Raw genomic sequence first — 20,663 nt, forward strand, 5'->3', positions numbered from 1 at the left:
GCAAAGAGTTGGACACAACTGAGTGACTTTCACTTTCACTAGGAAATATTTATATTTATGTATATGCATGCTTATTAAGATATAGATGTGCATACATACACAGAAATGTACATCAGTATTTGTTTTTGCATCTGACTCCCCATACTGAGAACTCTAAAGTGAAAGTGTTAGTCACTCAGTCGTGTCCAACTCTTTTTTGATCCCATGGACTGTAGCCCACCAGGCTCCTCTGTCCATGGAATTCTCCAGGCAAGAATACTGGAGTAGGTAGCCATTTCCTTCTCCAGGGGATCTTCCCAACCCAGGGATTGAACCCGGGTCTCCTGCATTGCAGGTGGACTCTTTGAGGCACCAGGGAAACTTCCAACCCTAATCCTACACCACACGGCTCTTTTCCAGCTTTGTCTCTGTATTCATATTCCCTTCTGTTAGTGAGAAGCCTGGCTACCTAGCTCTAGTTACCCCATTATATTGACTTGTCTCCTCAATCCTCCTTGTTCCCTGCTTTTTTTTCTTTATGGACATATAGTTGATTTAAAATGTTAGTTTCTGGTGTAAAGCAAAGTGATTCAGACACATATACATTGGGATCCTAGGGGGCACTAGTGGTAAAGAACTTGCCTGTCAATGCAGGAGACATAAGGGACACAGGTTAGATCCCTGGGTCAGGAAGAGACCCTAGAGGAGGGCATGACGACCCACTCCAGTATTCTTGCCTGGAGAATCCTGTGGACAGAAAAACCTGGCAGGCTACAGCCTACAGGGTCACAAAGAGTCACACATGACTAAGCGACTTGGTGCAAGCACACACACACACACACACATATGTATGTATGTATGTATCTATGTGTGTGTGTGTATATATACACACAAATATATATATATATATATATATACACACACACACACACACACACACACACACACACACACGCCCTACCCTGGTTCAAACGGTGAAGAATCCTCCTGCAGTGTGGGAGACCTGGGTTCCATCCCTGGGTTGGGAAGAGCCCCTGGAGAAGGGAATGGCTACCCACTCCAGTGTTCTTGCCTGGAGAATTCCATGGACAGAGGAGACTGGTGGGCTATGGTCTACGGGATCACAGAGTTGGACATGACTGTGCGACTTTCACTTTCATATATATGTATATATGTACTATATGATATCTAAAAATATATATGTGGAATCTCAAAAATAATACATATAAGCAGGAATAGACTCACAGACATAGAAAATAAACATGGTTACCAAAAGGGAGAGGGAGGAGCAAGAGGGACAAATTAGGGGACAAACTAGACTAGAGTCCTTGCTTCAGAGTATCCACAGGCTTCACTTTGAAAGAGCTGACTGCCCTTTATCCCAAACCAGCAGAGAGGTTCTTGTTGGAAGCAAGTGGGATGGGAAGAGAGCAAATATAAGAAGATAACAAAATCAGCAAATTTCTTGGAGTCAAAGCCAACCTTTACGGTAAAGCACCTAAGATCAGTCGCCTCCTGCTTTCACGGTGCTGCTCTTCCCGGAGAGAAGTTTGAACTCTAGGGGAGTTTCAGCAGGATTTGTAGGTCTTGGGGTTAAAGGTGCCCAGCTGTACACCCAGCCTGAGCTCTAAGACATAGAGCACCTCTGTCCCCTGCTGGCTGCTAGGTGTGTTGCATCTCCGGGCTGGTCAAGGCCCCTTTAGAGCACTGCCCAGTTCCTATCTGCAAAGGATTCCTCCTCGTGGGTGCCTTGCTAATTCTGTTTTTGTTCTATGGTCAGCATTTGCTACCTGGTGCCATCTGTTTCTTAATGGCATTCCTTACATTTTTAAACCTCTTCATCTCCTTCTACTCTGGCATGATAGGTATTTCTACTGACTTTATATTGTATATGGATTTCATTTCACTTGATCAGAAAATGAACCAAGAGAAGATTTGAGGTTACCTGTGTGGCTGGTTTTGATTTCTCTCCTTCTGGTCCTTTGGATGACAGACACCAGGTCTTGCTCCTTTGTTTATTAGAAGCCTTTCAGTGACCTATTCTCTGTATGCACCTGAGCACATGCTTTCTTGTGGTCCCTCTGACAGAGCAAAAGAACCAGCCACAGCAACAAAGCAGCAGAGGCCAAGCCCTAACTTTCTGTAAGAAAGTCAGGCCAGTCAACAAAATCCCAGGATATCGGGCCACAAAGCCCAGTCCATAATCAGGATGTTCCACCTACTGAGCACGCTCAGGTGTCTGATCCCATCCCTTCACTTTGGTATTTCTATGGTACCTCTCACCCTGGTACCTTGGTAACTGGACTCATAGATTAGACTGGGCAAGCTGGGGAAGAGCAAAGTGCTTATAGGTGAGGAGCGGGCCTTCCAGTGCATTTACCTGCACAGACTGAGCAATCGCCACTGATTTCTGACCTTGCCAGGCACTGAACAAACTACAGTTGTGCACCACAGGTATTCTTCAAAGGAGATATTTTTCAGTGCTCTGTAGTAAATTAATTTTTGTTTTGGGATTGAGACCTGAATCTAATCGTTAATCCTCTTCGTGGAGGGAAACTTGTGTTGCTATTGCTAGCTTAGTTTTCTCTCCCCATTTTATATCGTAACTCAAGGACAATTGCCCCCACCAAACAGGAACAATCTTGTCTATGTATTACATTCAAAAACAAAATCCAGGGTTTCTTAGTTCAAAGAACTGCTTTCTGCTCTTATTTCTCACAGCCAGCAGAGGGACCCCAGGGTAAGGCTCAGAGCCAGTGTGAGATCAGGCTACTTGGTTGTGGAGAAAGATTCCTAACTCTCTAGAGAAGTGACATTTCACCCTAGGGTTTCCCAGCACAGATAAAACAGGCTTGAGAAATAGAGCTGAGTCTCCTGGGACCCAGGTACACTCATCTCTATTTGGGACTGAGAAGAGCTTTGCAACCACATCCACTCTGGCCAGGGAAAGAGAAAGTAGTTTAGTGCTGCTTTGGAGAATCATGAAAACTAGAAGAGAAAAGCAGCCATATCCTGGACCTAGGCCATATTCATTGCTCACGTCACTTTCCCCACACAGAGCTGGTGTGGGGAAAGAAGACATGCAACTCAATCTCATGATGCTCTCTTGGTAAACTGTGCAAATATCCTATTCCTCATCAGTATCATTTTGTTGTGTGCTTAGTCATGTCCGACTCTTTTCAACCCCATGGACTGTAGCCTGCCAGACTCTTCTGTCCATGGGGATTCTCCAAGCAAAAATACTTGAGTGGGTTGCCATGCCCTCCTCCAGGGGATCTTCCTGACCCAGGGATTGAACCCAGGTCTCCCACATTGCAGGTGGATTCTTCACTGTCTGGGCCACCAGGGAAGCCCAAGACTACTGGAGTGTGTAGTCTATCCCTTTTCCAGGGGATCTTCCCTACCCAGGATTCGAACAAGGTCTCCTGCATTGCAGGCAAATTCTTTACCAGCTGAACTACCAGGGAAACCCAATACTGGAGTGGGTTGCCACACCCTCCTCCAAGGGATCTTCCCAACCCAGGGATCAAACTCAGGTCTCCCGCACTGCGGATGGATTCTTTACCAGCTGAGCTTCCACTTGTCATATTTTTCTCCTTTTTTCGCTTCTTCCCTATCCTACAGATAATGTGAAATTGTGTAGAAAGTAATCTTTTGACTCAAATAAAATATATATTTCAGTCATACAGACTACTCTGTGTGAATTTTGAATGGCCAGTGTCTAGTCAGAAATAATAATAATAATATAATTTATTGTATTATTATAATAAATGTATATTATAATTTATTATACTATTATTATACTGTGAAAACTCTGTAGAGATTTTTGGCATGCAGCAATGGCATCTTCAACCAGTTTCTATGTAGCTTTGCTAAAAGTTAACTTGAGGATTACTTTTACTTCTTAATATGAAGTAAGATTGATTGAGCGATAAAAGTTGTGGCACACTTCTCTTGTTCGGAGAAAGCACAAGGCAACACCAGGGCCACAGAGAAACATAAAAGATGGTCCCTGAATACAAGAAGCTGACTGTATTCCTAGGTGGAGGAGGAGACATAATCCGAAAAAAGCAATAAAGAAATATCACGTAAACTAGTGATAATACTGACAATCATAATAATCACTGTGTATGGAGTGCTTACTCTGTTCCAGGTATTGTGCTGAACACTTAATATACATTATTTTGTTAAATCTTCAAAACAGCTTTATGGACTATTACTATTCTCATCAGGATATGATTCCAGAATGAATACATCCGAAGACCATGTCTTTACATATTTGGTGATCTGTACTGCCTCATAAGAGCAGTGGGAATTCTAAGCGGGGAGATCAATGTGGCTAGAGAAAGCCTTCTTGGAAGAGAGATTCGTGGAGAGTGAGTGTGGTTGGAGGGGATGGGGAGGGAAGAAGGAAAGGGAATGACGTCACACAGGCAGAGATGTGAATGGGCCCAAAGCACGCTGGGTTCCCGGAGTCAGCCTGCTGCAGATGCGGTGTGCACGGACATGAGTGCGTGGGACCTGGTGGTCACAGGAGACAGCACACTGAAGCTAGGTTATGGGAGGACCTCCTCGAATAACGCCTTTAGAAACCTGGGTTGAAGAAGGTAGAGTTGGAGCCAGGACAGACAATAAGTAGATCACTTCAGTGAATCTCCATGTTAGATGACGAAGATGAGTACTTGAGCTGCAGGTGGGAAATGACAACCAGAGGTGAAATGTTCCCAGTGACATCTGCCTAAATTCCGGCTCCAAGCACTTCATGTTCTAATCCCTATGAGAAAGTATCAACCACTCATATATTTTGCAACTTTGGTCTGGTCACCTAAAAATAATAACCGTCTCTGACAGACACTTAAGAAGTCTTTTTCATATACCTTTTATTCTCACAACAAAACCTTAGGAATTATCATCATCACCATCATCATTATCATCAGTATGTTACCAAAGAGGAAACTGAAACTCAGAAAGCAAGGACTTACTAAGAGCCTCTCAAATAAGAAATGACCAAGTCAAAAGATCAAACCCAGATCGTCTTCCTCCAAGTCATTCCCTGATGCACTCTACAAACACCCAGCACTCTGCTTGATGTGTTCCCAAAGACAAGTAATTCATACCCTCTGCTTTAGGAAGCTCATGGCAATTAAGCAAATAAAACCATAGAATTGAGAAATGTAGCTGCCAATTATCTATCTTAAGCATCTTAACATTTCTAATTGGGATGGATGTGTATCAAATACATGAGAGCACCTTTCAAAAGTAAAAAGGTTAATTCAAATGCAGTTTACTTCATCCCTTACTTCATGCATGAGAGCCAATGCATGTAGAAAGCTTCTCTTTCTACAGACTAAAAAGTTATGAGTCTGATTTCTATAGTTTTCCAAGAAAATTTTTCTCACGACTTTAGTTGCTTCCTCACAAGTGAAGAAGGGAAGCACCGAATGATACCAACCTGCCACCTGCTGGAGCAGACGAGAACTAACCCAGCGTTCCAGGGAAAGCTGGTGACCAGTGTGGACCAACTAACAGCGGACTGTTCTCTCCTGCAGATCTTAGAGCTGAGTTGACACGCTGCAACAGCTCCTGCCGCTCCTCTTTTCAATAGATTAAACTTGGTGAAACAGAACACCAGGAAGCTTTCAGGAAAGGAAGTTACAAGGGATTTGCAAAGAGTGGAGTCAGACAGACCTAAGCACAAATCTAATCTGGCCGCTTATTAATTGTGTCACTTTGAACATTATTCAGCCTCTCTAAACCTCATTTTCACTGTCTGTATATGAGATTGTGTGTGTGTGTGTGTGTGTATGTGTGTTGTGTGCTCAGTCATGACCAACTCTGCAACCCCATGGAATGTAGGCTCCTCTGTCCATGGGATTTCCCAGACAAGAATACTGGAGTGGACTGCCATTTCCTTCTCTAGGGGATCTTCCTGACCCTGGGATTGAACCTGTGTCTCCTGCATTAGCAGGCAGGTTCTTTACCACTATGCTACCTGGAAAGAAACTAAATGAGATTACTGGCAATCAAATACAAGTTGACTGAGCAAATGAATCAAGAACATGCATGACTATATTTTTGTTGCTAAGATTAGAAAAAAATATATGTACAGTATCTATAATATAATATGACACCAAATCAATAAAATGATAGCCATGAGGTATTATCAATACTATAGAGATTCATCAAGGAAGAGAGAAACTGTTTTAACCAGTTGCCTTTGTACACTTTTGATAGGACTTGCCATCCTAATGGCATGTGTGTCTGTGAGATAGAGACTTTAAAAACAGGTCTTGGGGGAATTTTTGGAGAAATAATCCATGGATTATTGTATCTATTCCTTATAACAACCTATAACTGAGATACCATTATACCCCACGTTGCAGATAAAGAAAATGAGGTTCAGCAAAATTAAGCGTAGCAGACACCAGTGGTCATTTACCCAGTAACCTCCTTTCTTGTTGGCAGCATTTAAATTTAGTTCAGTTGTGTGTCTCTTCCGAGGTGTCTGTGGATTGTACGCAGATTCGGGAGGAATCTCATAACTAGAAACAAAGGATCTAGTTATGTTCAATAATTCATGAGATAAGGTCTGCCGGGGGGCTTCTGGGAAAAGATTACTAGCTAATAAAAAGAGATACATAAGAGGATAGTTTTCTTTTTCTTCCATTGGATGTTGTGTCCGACTGTGACTCAGAGAACCAAGAAAAGTAGCTTAAGACAATACTGATATATGAAGATGGCAGCGTAGAAAGAAAGTGTCTATCTGAGTTCTTCATGATGTCATCAAGACATTGAATTAACCAACTCTGTGGCTTAGTGATAAAGAATATGCCTGCCAATAAAGGAGACACGGGTTTGGTCCCTGGGTCAGAAAAATCCCCTGAAGAAGGGAATGACAACCCACTCCAGTATTCTTGCCTGGATAATTCCATGGACAGAGGAGCCTTGTGGGCTGAAGTTCATGGGGTCAAAAAGAATCAGATGTGACTGAGTGACTTAGCATTCACCCTAACCTCAGATCTTGGATGAGTTTATGAAAAATGAATTTGAGGTAATTTTTGTTTAATTCTCTCACACACAAAAAATCATTCTGTATTACACAGCTATACTGGAATATCTGGCATCATACTAACCCTGACTTCAAACGCAATTTTAAATGTGAGACAAAGTACATAAAGCAATTGCCTGAAGGCAGGAGACAGCAAACAAACACAGCAAGGAAAGCTCATGTTTATCTGACATATTTTCCTCATGTTATCTGAACTATTTTCCTAAAGACATTTACAAATTTAAAAATGGGGATATAGAAAACAACAGACTGGGTGAAAAGGCAGAGAAGTCAGAGTTTGGAGCAGTTTAGAGTTTGCTATTGGCGAGTGAAGTCCTAGGGAAAAAAAGAGAGGGAACCTAATATTCTGCATATGCAGTTCCCTAAAGTTATGGGTTCCTAAACTGAGCTTTCACAACCTGAGACTGAGAGAGAGAGAGAGAGAGAGAGAGAAGAAAGCACCTGCGTAGCTAAAGAGCTGATCAGAGATTTCTACCAGGGAGGCTAAGGTTGTAATTAAAGCCTTGCTAAAGGGGGAGTGTCTTGGTAAATATCCCAGGCTTTAAACTGAAATCTCAGAAGGGTCATTCCCTAAGAGTAAGAACCATTCCTTAAGAATAAAAATTGGACTTCACTGGAGGGCCAGTGGTTAAGAATCTGCCTGCCAATGCAGGCAGACATGGGTTGGATCCCTGGTCTGGGAAGATTCCACATGTCGTGGGTCAACTAAAGCCCACGTGTCACAAGTACTGAGCCCTCTGCTCTACAACTACAGAAGCTGGCACATCACAGAGCCCACGCTCTGTGACAAAGAGAGGCCACCGCAATAAGAAGCCCGTGCTCTGCGACTAGAGAGTAGCCCCTATTTGCCACATCTAGAGATGGCCCGAGCACAGCAATGAAGACCCAGTGCAGCCAAACAAAAATAATTAAATAATTTTTTTAAAAAGAATAAAAACCAATCCATAAAAAAACAAAGTAAAAAGTTAAAATAGATAAGCCCAAGAAGCATTCAGTTCAGTTCAAAACCCATAAAACTAAATTTTTACGACACTTGACTATTTGCCTGCAAGACGAAAACAACCTTGGAAGAAAATATCATCCAAAGTCCCTGTAATTTTTCATTTGGGACATCTGGCATTTAACCAAAAATTACAATGCCTACAAAATATAATAAAAAAAATTTAAAGGTTGAATTACTGAAATCCAAATGAAAAATATATTTAATGGAAAAAGATTTATAGACAAGTTATATATTAACATTAACTGACAGGGGGTTTAAAATAACCATGATTAATATGTTCAAGAAAATGTAGGAAATGGTAGTCAAAATAGAAGAAAAGTTGAAGAATTTCAACAGAAAAATAACTCTATTTTAAAAAGAAGCAAGCAACTAGATAGTAAAATTTTGAAAGCACCAAAAGCATCAATTATGTAGAATAAATCAAATGAAAAATGACCAGGAACTCACACTGAAAACTACAGAAAGTTGCCTACGAAAATAAAAGAAGACCTAAATAAATGAAAAAAATACATATCATGAACATGGAATTCAAAGACGTAAGATTGTTGTTATCAGCACTCTTCAAATTCATCTATAAATTCAAAGCACTCCTAATAAAAATCTCAGCAGCTTTTTTTTAATTTCTGGAAATCTGAAAGCTATTTGTAAAACTTATATGGAAATACAGAGGACTTATTATAACTAAGGCAATCTTGAAGAGGAAAAACTAACCAAGCATCAAAGCTAGACTAATTTTAAAAGTATGGTCTTAGTAAAGAATAAACAATAGACCATGGAATAGAATAGAGTTTAGAAAGAGGTCCACATGTATATGACCATCGCTTGATTTATGACAAAGGCATTACAGAAATTCAGCGGAAGAAGGATGGTCTTTTGAATAAATGGTACTGGCTCATATGGATATCCATATGGGAAAAAGGAAACTTGACCCTTTCTCACACCATACATAAAAATTAACTCAAAATGGATCATATACTTAAAAGTCCCTGGTGGCTCAGCAGTAAAGAATCTGCCTGCATTGCAGGTGCTCAGCCTTGTCTGACTCTTTGCAACTCCATGGACTGCAGCATGCCAGGCTTCCCTGTTACTCACCATCTCCTGGAGTTTGCCCAGGTTCATGTCCATTGCATCAGTGATGCCATCCAACCATCTCATCCTCTGTCACCCTCTTCTCCTGCCTTCAATCTTTCTCAGGATCAGGGTCTTTTCTAATGAGTCAGCTCTTCGCATCAGGTGGCCAAAGTATTGGCACTTCAGTGTCAGCATCAGTCCTTCCAATGCATCACACAACACAAGGGTTCAATCCCTGGGTCAGCAAGGTTCTCTGGAAAAGGAAATGGCAACCCACTACAATTCTTGCCTGGAAAATCCCATGAAGAGAGGAGTCTGGTGAGCTGGAGTCCATGGGGTGGCAAGGGTCGGACATAACTTAGGGACTAAACCACCACCACCATCACTTAAAAGTATAAGCTAAAACAATAAAGCTTCTAGAAGAAAATATAGGAAATACCTTCAAGACCTTGGGGGTAGGCCACAGTTTCTTACACAGGGCACAAGAAAATATTGATAAGTTGGTTTTAATTAAATTAAGATATTCCATTCAATGGACAACACTATTAAGAGAATGAAAAAAGAAAACTTGAGGCTGACACTTGTGCATGCACACATACAAGCACACACACACACATGCACACACACACACACACACAGACACCTGGCAAAGCATTTGTATCTAGAATATACTCTTCTCCAAAAATTCTATAAATGAATAAGGAAAAGACAGACAACACAATCTTTAAATTGGGCAAGAATCCTGAGCAGGTACTTCACAAAAGAGAACATCAAAATGGCCAACATACAACTGAGAAGATTTTCGGCATCATTACTCATGAGGGAAATGCAAATTAAACCACATCTTGATACCATATGTTGCTTGTAGTCCCAAAATATCAATGTTTCTCCTTGAAAAAGCAATTGCAAAACCACAGCTCTGAACACAGAAAGTGAATTAGAGTATGTGTCAGTAATTATAAACAGCCTAGTTTAACTTGAAGAGTGAGGTTTCTGTTGAAAGTGCAGTGAAATGAATTTTAATACCCCATTATAGTCATATCGGTTCCCTTGCCAGCCTAGTACAAAATGTAAAAAGCTATAACAGAAACCTTGCTCTTGTTTTTAAACATTACTGTACACAGTTAATGAAATATGTTCAAATTCACTTTATGATATTCAAAGTTGTGGTTTCTCATTGCTTTCTCATGAAGGAACTTTAGAGAAACAAGGCTGCACAATCTTTCAAAATAACCTCTCCAAGATGTGGGAATTTAGTCCCATTAGATGTGCTAACATTTCAAGAATATGTCTATTTACTGAGCAGTGAGAAAGTCTATTTATTACAGAGCAGCAAGAAGAACTAGCATGTGGAAATACACAACATTTACACGGTCTGGGACTGAGACATGGAATCGGGTAAGCTGTGGATATGAGAAGCGGTTTGCACACATGTCCACTGTCACTCTGGCCCCTCAGTGCCCACTGCACTTCTCCATTGTCACTGGTTCTCAAAGTGGTGATCTTTATGATGTCTTATCGCACATAGTCGGACACGACTGAAGCGACTTAGCAGCAGCAGCAGCATGTCCTATTTCAAAAAGAGACTTTTTCCATTACCCTATGGTTGGAAACTACTTTCACGTTCTTTAGTATTGTGTAAGGGAACGTGCATGGAACGGAGAAACTAAAGAGCCAGTGGAAGCATGGGTTAATTCATTGTGCATCACTTAGCAAACCAGTACTCTCTGAAAACTGCAAAATGTCTCAACAATATCTGCGCCATCCTGTCACATGCTGCAACATGGTGAACTTTGAGGAACTTATACTAAATGAAATAAGGCAAATATTGCAAGTACTTAAAGCAGTTAAGTTCATAGAAAAAGAAAACAGAACGGTGGTTGCCAAAGACTGAGAGGCAGGGGAAGTGGGGATTAATGTTTAATGGGTATAGAGTTTAAGTTCTGCAAGACGAAAAAGTCCTGGAGATTTGTTACATAGCAATGCGAGTATGCTTAACACTACTAAACTCTACACATCAAAATGGTTAAGATAGTAAACTTTATGTTTTTACTACAATTAAAAGTAAAAGAAAAATGTTATAAAAATAGAATATCTGCTCTCTGGGGTCTTCCAACCACAAGTGATTGTTCTTTCCTTTAAACCCCTGGAGTTCCCAAGTTAGGGTTCAAGACTCCTCTGTCCATGGGATTTTCCAGGCAATAGTACTGGACTGGATTGCCATTTCCTTCTCCAGGAGATAGAATTAAGGAGTTGCTTAAAACCTGAATAGAAAACTATTTTCACTAACCTCTAACTGAAGGCAGCATTTACTTGTCACAAACCACAATGGCAATAGATGCAATGTGACTGTCACCAACAGAAATCACAAATATTCTCATATCATATATATCCTGTAGATATCTCATAATACTGGTTATGTTCAGTCCAACTTCAAAATTACTAGTTATCAAAGCTACTACTAAATCGTGCTATGTAATGTGTCAAAGCAGATGCTTATATAAACATTTTAAAACTTTTTTCACTATATTGCTATATAATTGGTTTCCTTTGCAATTCTATACTTGTTATCTTCATCATTTATCCTAATAGATTCTATAAATATAAATAAATTCTAATAAAGTCCATAGTTGAAGAAGAGGTGAATAAAAATGAAAACAGGACATCAGAAGATGAAAGATGGGCAGGGACCACCAGAGACAAAATGTAGACTTAATTTATATCTATCCATGCATAGAACATTGAACTTTTAAAAAGAGAATATATTTCTCATTTCTGATGACTGAGGGGGCTAAGGGTGCAGTTGGTCAGAGAATAGCAGCTAATTTACAAATCACATTGGGATAGTGAGTCAGCCCAAGCACTCAGCTAGTGCCCCATACTCACTTATTGATTAGGATTCAATGAATGATCTCCACTAACTCAACTATTTGGTTTTTCACCAAATAAGAGAACTTAAGAATTCTGATTTGGGTCTCTGCTTATCCATGGCAAGCATAGAATTTTATAGACAAGAATGTGTCTCATGCAAACAGAATTATGTAAACAGAACTTAAAGAGGCTGATTACCTCTTGTGGAGCCTACCCTTGCCAGAAGGGGATTCAGAGATCACCAGAATCACTTCTTGTTTCCATCAAATATTTTTAGTAGGCTAATAATGAAAATCGCTTCACTCATAGCTCAGTCTATCAAGCAAATAGCTAAAACCTCTCCCAGTGTGCTTTTTGTATCTTGAATTATAACGAAGAGAACATGACAATAAAATAACAATGATATTCCTAACCCATAGAATTTTTGTTTGTTTATTTAACTGAGTAAAGGGAAGCTTTAGCTTGTTTAGAGAGTCAGAGATTTATTCAGATTCAGCCCTTGAAAATTACTGTTTTGTCTCCCTAAACCTAGCCCTGCTAAAAATTTCATTGTGCAAATTGAGTTCTCTTTTTTCTCCTCATTTCTCAGTTTGGATTTCAATAGAATTTCTTTCCCTGAGGGAAAGAGAGGGAAGTGTCAGCATATAAGCTCTGGAAGCTTAAGTCCTGAAGATAGGTGAAATATTCCATCAAGCTAAACTTGCCTAAAGGCTGATCTGTTGCTGCATGTATAACTCCTTTAGCAAATCTCGCACAGACAAATAGGACAAATTAGGCCAAGGAAGGATTCAGGCATTATTTCACTCAGAACCATATAAGTTGGGTTTACTTGGTACCAAAAAGATGGTCATATTAGGGACCCAAAGTCTACCATCAAACTAGCTGTTTAACATAATGTAGACCAAATAAAATACACAATGACTAACTAAAAATTTAACTTTCTGCTCTGTAATCTTAATATAAATCTGTTCACCCTAATATCATTTTCAGGAGGAAGACAATATATTTTTTAAAAATTGTGTCCTAAAAATATTGTGAAACCAAAAAAGGGATTACTGATAACATACAGCCTTTGAAAACTTATCTGGGACAACTTCATGTGAAAACATCCTTTTTGACAGGATGTAAAGGAAACCCCCAAACCCTTGATGTCATCAGATTGTTGATGATGCATTCATGCATCACAGTGTTGCCTCAACCAGCCAGGCAGTAATCCAAACTTCCTTATTTTTCTTCCTACAAATAAAAGAAAAAATGTTTTCTCTGATGATTAATGGTTTAGTTATCAGCTCTCTGGTTCTGTTTGTAGAAAGACTATGGTTAAGATAACTTTTTGTTCTAATCTGATTTACGATTCATGACAGGGAGAATTCAAGGGTTAAAGTTCTCCTGAGAGGAAAAAGAGATTACAGGCAGAGTTAGAGAGAGAGAAGATATATAGATCATGCCTGAGAAATGCCAGACCATCTTCAAGCAGCAGAGGATTCCATCTGAGCCCCATCTCTCTACTCAAGGGTTGGATCTGAGTCCTATGGCCAACTTTATCAACCCTTCATCCCCCTGCCTTAATCTCCTTCAGAGATAGTGTCCTTCCAAAGCCCTCGGGTATATTCATTCCAGCACGTAGAAGCCTGAGTTATAAGCCCGGACACCCACCCCAGTTCAGGCTCTGTCAGAGTCAGACCCAACTTGGACAGCTGGTGTATTAGCATAAAAATAAGAAGGCAAGAGTCCTGAGTACCTTGCTGGGCAAACAATTCATTTCAGTTCAATAAGTATTGATAGAGCATCTGCCACGTGTAGAGCAGGAGACCTTGAGCCCACATCCTGTGATCCCAAAGTTCACCATTATTTCTTCTATACCACACAGCCGAGGCTAAACTACTAAGGCCCCACCTCTACCCCAAAATAACGCTGGATGCTCAAGTGGTAATAGCCCTGAGAGTTGAGTAAAATATTATTTGAGCCTGTATGTTTTTCATCGCAAGTGTTCCCAATCAACTCCCTCAGTCACTGGAAACCCGAATGTGGTCACTGGTGAAGTAGGTCCTAACAGGTCTATAAGAACAGGTGTTATCAGAGTATCTGCACAGTAGAGCCTGTACTCAGCAGCTGTAGAGCTGAAATTGCAAAGGACCAAGGAGATCTTGGGTACTCAGGAGGAAAGAGCAACTATAGACTTTCCTCCACCAAAAAGAACATCAGGAAAGGAAGAATAGACCTGTTTGAAGAGACATCACAGTTGGGACTTCCCTGGTGGTCCAGTGGTTAAGAATCTGCCTTCCAATCCAGGGGACATGGGTTCAATCCCTGGCCTAGGAGGATTCCACATGCTACAGGGCAACTAAGCCCGAGTACCACAGCAACTGGGCCTGAGCTGCAGAGCCCACGAGCCACAACTACTGAAACCTACACGCCCTAGAGCCCATGTTGTGCAACAAGAGAAGTCACTGCGACGAGAAACCCGCACACTGTGACTAGAGAGTAGCCCCTGCTTACTGTAACTAGAGGAAGCCCCACACAGCAACAAAGAGCCAGCACAGCCAAAAATAGATAAATAATAACTAAAGTTAATTTAAAGTATATATGTGTGTGTGTCTATATATATATGTATATAAGAAACATCATAGTTTTGCTTTCCATTGTGTTATCTTGCTTTTAAGAATTGAAAGATGTAAGCATCCATATAGGCTAAGAAAAAGAATTTTGAGGAGAGGAAAGGATAAAGTTGCAAAAGAGTTGGAATGATTGATGGAAATAATAGTAAATGTACTGTAATAAGAGAATTACTATGAAAAACGTTGCTCTCAGAGCTTGATATATTTAAGTGAACTTAATTCATTCCAAAATTTTATGAGAAACTTGCTGATATTATTCTGATTTCACAGATTAGAAAATAAGACCTAGCTTAAACGGTGTCAAGTTGTAAGACTTGGGTTTGAACCTAACCAATCAGGCTCCAGAGTCCACACTTTTAATGGTTGTGCAAATCTGCTTCTCTAGAGAAAGTTTTTACGTAGGATGAGGTGAACTAATGATAGCCTAGCAGAAGGATATAAGGAGAGGCTAGGGAAAGAGCTAGACATTTAGAGGCATAGGAGAGAAAAGTTGAGGACTTTAACATGGAATGGCTAGGCTGATTCTTAAGGTCCCTTTTATTCAAAATCATGCTGTCAGCACAAACACATCAAAGGAAATCACCCCTCACTTACTATGATAGAGTAATTCGTTTTCCAATTAATCTACCAGCTACAATTATTTAAACAAATGTATGAAAACCTGTGACGGGGCCACAAATCGATAGAACTTATATGTATTCTGTTCCTGTCTGTTCTGATTCACACATACTTATCATTGGACATCCTAAGGAGGGACATTCGTGTCCTGGGATCTACCTTGAAATTGTTCAATTTGGATTCTGATGTTTCCTGTAGAGAGGATCAAAGCTGTTGGAGCAATGGACTCCAAAAATTCTGAAAGTATGCTCAATGTTTTCATTGGAGAGGTGAAATAGAAGGCATTGATTCATCATGGAATGTGGCAGAATATGGTCACACCTTTGAGAGACTCTAAATCTTGAGAACTCAACTCCAGAATATTTTAAGAAGGAAGCTGGTGTGGAATATCCAGCGCTAAATGATGTGTTTCAAACAAGTGCTAGAGGAATTCAGAAAAGATAGCTAAGATAGTAGTAATTAACATTTATTGAGCTCTTTTAGATCCTTTAGGTATGACGGTAAATCAGTGCAAAAACAGAAAAAAAAAAAAAAAAAAAACAACTTGTAGCATTTGCCAGTTTCCTTGGTGTAAATACTCCCATCACAGCCAATTTCAAGCTACCAAATGCCTCACAGAATTCCTGAATATCTTTCAGTCAGCTCTGAAGGGCCAGGAGAAACTGGCTCAAGCACAACCTGGTTTTGTTATCCCATCTCATCCTCACAACAAGCTGTTAAGGAGGGTACCATTATTAGCTCCAGTGTACATATTAGGAAAAATACTCAGAGGTTTAATAATTTACACAGGTGCACAGAGCCAGAGCAAAGCAGAACTCTGAGGGAAGCTCAGACTGTACGGCTCTAATAACATCTAGCCGTGGGCCTACTCTTTACTGAAAAACAGCAATGGAGATTCAAGGCAGTAATGATTGCTAGTCATTTAACCAATTTCCACCTTGGTTCACTTCTATTACAGATAGATTTTCTGAGACCCCTTGGGGACTTTAGATTTCTAGGTTTTCACTCTTCAGTAGAAAATCTCTGTGCAAAAGCCCATAAGTGTATATTTTACTTAGTATTTGAAAAGTATTCTAGCCCTATGCTACCAAAGGATGGCCCAACTACCAGCATCATCTGGGTACTTGCTAGAAATACAGAATTTCTGGCTCCTACCCAGATCTACTCAATTAGGATCTATATCTTAGGACAACTCCCAAGTGATATGTGTGCCTGTTAAAATTCAAGAAGCTTTACCTACAGGATCATACCGGGGCTCTCATCTACCAAGAGGGTCTCACATTGTGTGATGTTCTTCTTGCAGTTGGCAGAGACTGGCACGGTTACAGCAATGCACTTGATCTTGTCCTGTCCCCTTTGTGGCCACAGACTAAGGTCACAAAACGGAGAGACTCCACAGAGTGAGACTTTGGCCTCATTAGCAACATTTCTAAGAAAACAGCTACAGGTTTCTCTTCCATTAACCTGCTTAGTAACCTCAAATTTTTGTTTTTCTAACTCTACAAGAAACTTTGGAGAGCCAAGTTCAACTAGATGTCTCACAAGGATTTCCTCTCAGAAAAATTAATGCAAAGAAAAATATCTTCTAAACACTCCAGAGTCTGCCAAGAAGGGGAGGAGGGGAGCAGTTAAGATTGCTGAAGCCAGGCCGCCTATGACTTGCCAATTTAATTCAAACCACAGGGCTTCATTTGAACTTGGCCAATAATTCGTGAGTTGAAAATAGAAGGAAAGAATATGTGGCCAAAGTTAGAACTTTTAAAAAATACTTTTGAGATGTTCAGCAAGTTCACATCCACAGATATTTAAAGGCAACGGGAGTTGGGTTTGTATTAGATTTTATTTTCTGTATTTTCCCAAATCCATTGTATTAATGGAGGAATAGCCAAAATCCAGATGCAACTGAATGTAAATCCTCAATCTTTCCAGTTGAGATGGAATCTAAAATTGAAATAAATGCAATTTAGAGAAAGAAGCATTTCAAAAATATATATTCTAGATTTCAAAAGACCAAAATTATTCTAATGTGTGAACACCTGTGGTAATAATAGCAATGCCTACCAGCCAGTACTAGCTTCAGTTCAGTTCAGTTCAGCTCAGTCGTGTCTGACTCTTTGCGATCCCATGAATTGCAGCACACCAGGCCTCCATGAGAAGGCGATGGCACCCCGCTCCAGTACTCTTGCCTAGAAAATCCCATGGATGGAGGAGCCTGGTAGGCTGCAGTCCATGGGGTTGCTAAGAGTCGGACACGACTGAGCAACTTCACTTTCACTTTTCACTTTCATGCATTGGAGTATCAAAACCCACTCCAGTGTTCTTGCCTGGAGATTCCCAGGGATGGGGGAGCCTGGTGGGCTGCCGTCTCTGGGGTCGCATAGAGTTGGACACAACTGAAGCGACTTAGCAGCAGCAGCAGGCCTCCCTGTCTGTCACCAACTCCCAGAGTTCACCCAAACTAATGTCCATCGAATCGGTGATGCCATCCAGCCATCTCATCCTCTGTCGTCCCTTTCTCCTCCTGCCCCCAATCCTTCTCAGCATCAGAATCTTTTCCAGTGAGTCAACTCTTCGCATGAGGTGGCCAAAGTATTAGCTTAAATACATCCAGCTCGAATAACAAGGTGAGCAACTCCTTTACATTTTTCATCTGGGCAAAGTAAGCTAGCAAACCTGTCTCTTAAAGAGCAGAGGAGCAGCATTAGTCAATAGAAAAGAGGGATAAAAGGAAGAGCATTCTTCATGCCCAGTTATGGGGAGGGTCAATCATTCAGAGATACTTCCCCAGCCATCTGGTGACCAAGAAAAGCACCCAAGCCCTCTGAAATGCCAGGAAGCCACAGAAGGGCCCTCCTAAATCATCCCTGAACTGAAAGTTTCTCATAAATGGGGGTCTCATCTCTATTTTGGTCATCACCATGTCCCTAGCACCAAGACCATTGTCTGATACACAGTTAGTGTTCATTAAATATTTATCATATAATTGATGAATAAACTCATTGCTACAGATTAACTTGAGCATGCTAGAAATGCCCAGTACTCACCAAATTCCCATCATGATGTGCGTGAGAAAGAAAAGGTTATAGTAGTTTGGAAACTAAAAATAAAAGGAAAACAGGACAAAGCCAGAGATGGGGTGTCTACACTACCCAGGAATGCGACTGTGCTGACTGGATAGAGGACAGAGAGAAATACTGACTCTGCAGACAGAGGCTTCCATCACCTACTTCACCATTTTGCAAAAAGTTGGGTTTGTCCATTTGGGCACTTAACATTTAGTGTTTAGCAAAGCAGTATCTGGTACTGGCTACTGAGTGTGTGCGTAGCATTGTTTTGGTGCTGTGAGAGAAGATCTGTCTTTCAACTGCCTTCTGGGAATGTAGAACTTGGTTGAGAGTATAAAACTAACCTGATTATATCACAGGCAAATATCAGTCAGAGAGGTGTCCATATGTAATGTATGACTGAGTGCTAAATAGGGTAAGGCTGAAATTTTCCAAGTCTTTTTCTCAGACAATTTCAACCTTACCCTATTTGTAATTAAAGAATATTCTCTCTTTGTAATTAGACAATATTTTGAGTTCTTGATATGTTGAGTCCCTGACACATAGTATGTGTTAAATGTTTGTTTGGAGGAGTAAGACCAAAGCGATATGAGAATTGTCCTAAGGATAACACACACTCATATTTTATATGCAGTATATTTTATAGGGAGAGAGTTCATACTGTTGTTTATGAGAACTGGGTATAGTTGGAAATCTAAAGTGATAGGCATCCTCAGTTTTTAATAGTGTTCTTCCAGGATTTTATAAAAAATAGAGTTCAGAGTAAAACAGTGGAATTCTTAAGTATATGGGCTTTCTTGTTGTTGTTGTTGTTTAGTCACTTAAGTTGTGTCCGACTCTTTTACAACCCTATGGGCTGTAGCCCACCAGGCTCCTTCTGTCTATGGGATTTCCCAGGCAAGAGTACTGGACTGGGTTTCCATTTCTTTCTCCAGGAGATCTTCCTGACCCAGGGGTCCAACCTGCATCTCCTGCATTGACAGGTGGATTCATTACCACTGCGCCACCAGGGAACCTCATATGGACTTGCTTATTAATAGAATAGGCCTTAATTAGCTTTTGATCAGTATCCAGATTTTAAAAGAACAGACTTAAAAGTGCTTTATAAAGTCCTTGACTCCAAGGACAGCATCAAGGACTCCTTTATCATGTGGTCCACTGTTCTTCTCTACAGTTGAGAATATTCTTGAGCAGCCACTGCTTCTTCATCCCCAACTGTGTGGTTGTCGTAGAAGCATTCAATCAAGGTCAGGGAGCTTCCAGGTGAGAAGGAGATGAGGGGCTAGAAGTGGCAAGAAGAAATATATCACCAAGAAGAAACTCCAGTTCCACAGAGACCTAGGCTAAGGCAGCCTGTGCATACATGCGTGCGTGCATGCGTGTGTGCTCAGTCACTTCAGTCATGTCAGACTCTTTATAACCCCATGGACTGCAGCCCGCCAGGCTCCTCTGTCCATGGGATTCTCCATGCAAGAATACTGGAGTGGGTTGCTGTGTTCTCCTCCAGGGGGTCTTCCCAACTCAGGGATCGAACCCAAATTCTTTACCACTCAGCCACCAGGGAAGCCCAAGGCAGCCGGTAGATTGATAAAAAAGAAAGGTGATGCTTGAAGAGTGGGTGATTAACTCCTGGGTTACATAATAGTGACGGTAACAATGAAAATGATGATACTGCCTTCTCTGGGCTCTTCAGTCTTCCACGATCTTCAGTATGGCCATGTTTCCTTTCCTCCTTCTCTACCCTCTTTCAAATTGTGGCCCATTAGTCCTGCTGACAATAAGAAATATGGCTGAGCCAGTCAGCTAACTAGACTTTCCTAAAGATTCTTCCAAGATCCTGTAAAATAGCACAGGCCAATAGAAATAAAGTGCAGGCCATATGTGTAATATTAATTTTCCTAGTAAACACATGCATAAAGTAAAAAGAAGGTAAAATTAATTTTAGTGATTTATTGTATTTAACCGAATATGTCTAAAATATTATTGTCGTAGTATGTAATTAATCACTGACTCAATGGACTTGAATTTGAGCAAGCTCTGGGAGACAGTGGAGGACGGAAGAGCCTGGGGTGCTGCAGTCCATGGGGTCATCCATACAACAACCCTATGAGATAAATATTTTTTATCCTCATTCATAACTGTGGTTAAGTAATTTGCTCAATCTCACAAAGCTAGAAATGTGCTAAGGTAGAACTTAAACTCAGAGCTGGCTGATGCCCAGGCCCGTCACTGCCTGCATGCTGCCATTGTAGCTCCTACTTCCTTAACATGAGCTCATCCTGGTGAAGGCTCTGGTTTCACCTGAATAAAATGTAGGAATACCTGAAACCTCTCTGGAAGTTCACCCTCAGTTTACAGCGGTATCAGAA

The 20,663-nt window shown here is 40.7% G+C and overlaps 1 pseudogene; it reads right to left on the bottom strand.

Moving 5' to 3' along the window:
* Positions 1 to 18,287, bottom strand: part of LOC109574683 (E3 ubiquitin-protein ligase RNFT1 pseudogene) — a 61,284-nt pseudogene extending 42,997 nt beyond the window's left edge.
* Between the last annotated feature and the right edge of the window lie 2,376 nt (positions 18,288 to 20,663).

The sequence above is a fragment of the Bos indicus genome, chromosome 20 (genome assembly GCF_029378745.1).
Source record: "Bos indicus isolate NIAB-ARS_2022 breed Sahiwal x Tharparkar chromosome 20, NIAB-ARS_B.indTharparkar_mat_pri_1.0, whole genome shotgun sequence".
Classification (NCBI taxonomy): Eukaryota; Metazoa; Chordata; class Mammalia; order Artiodactyla; family Bovidae; genus Bos; species Bos indicus.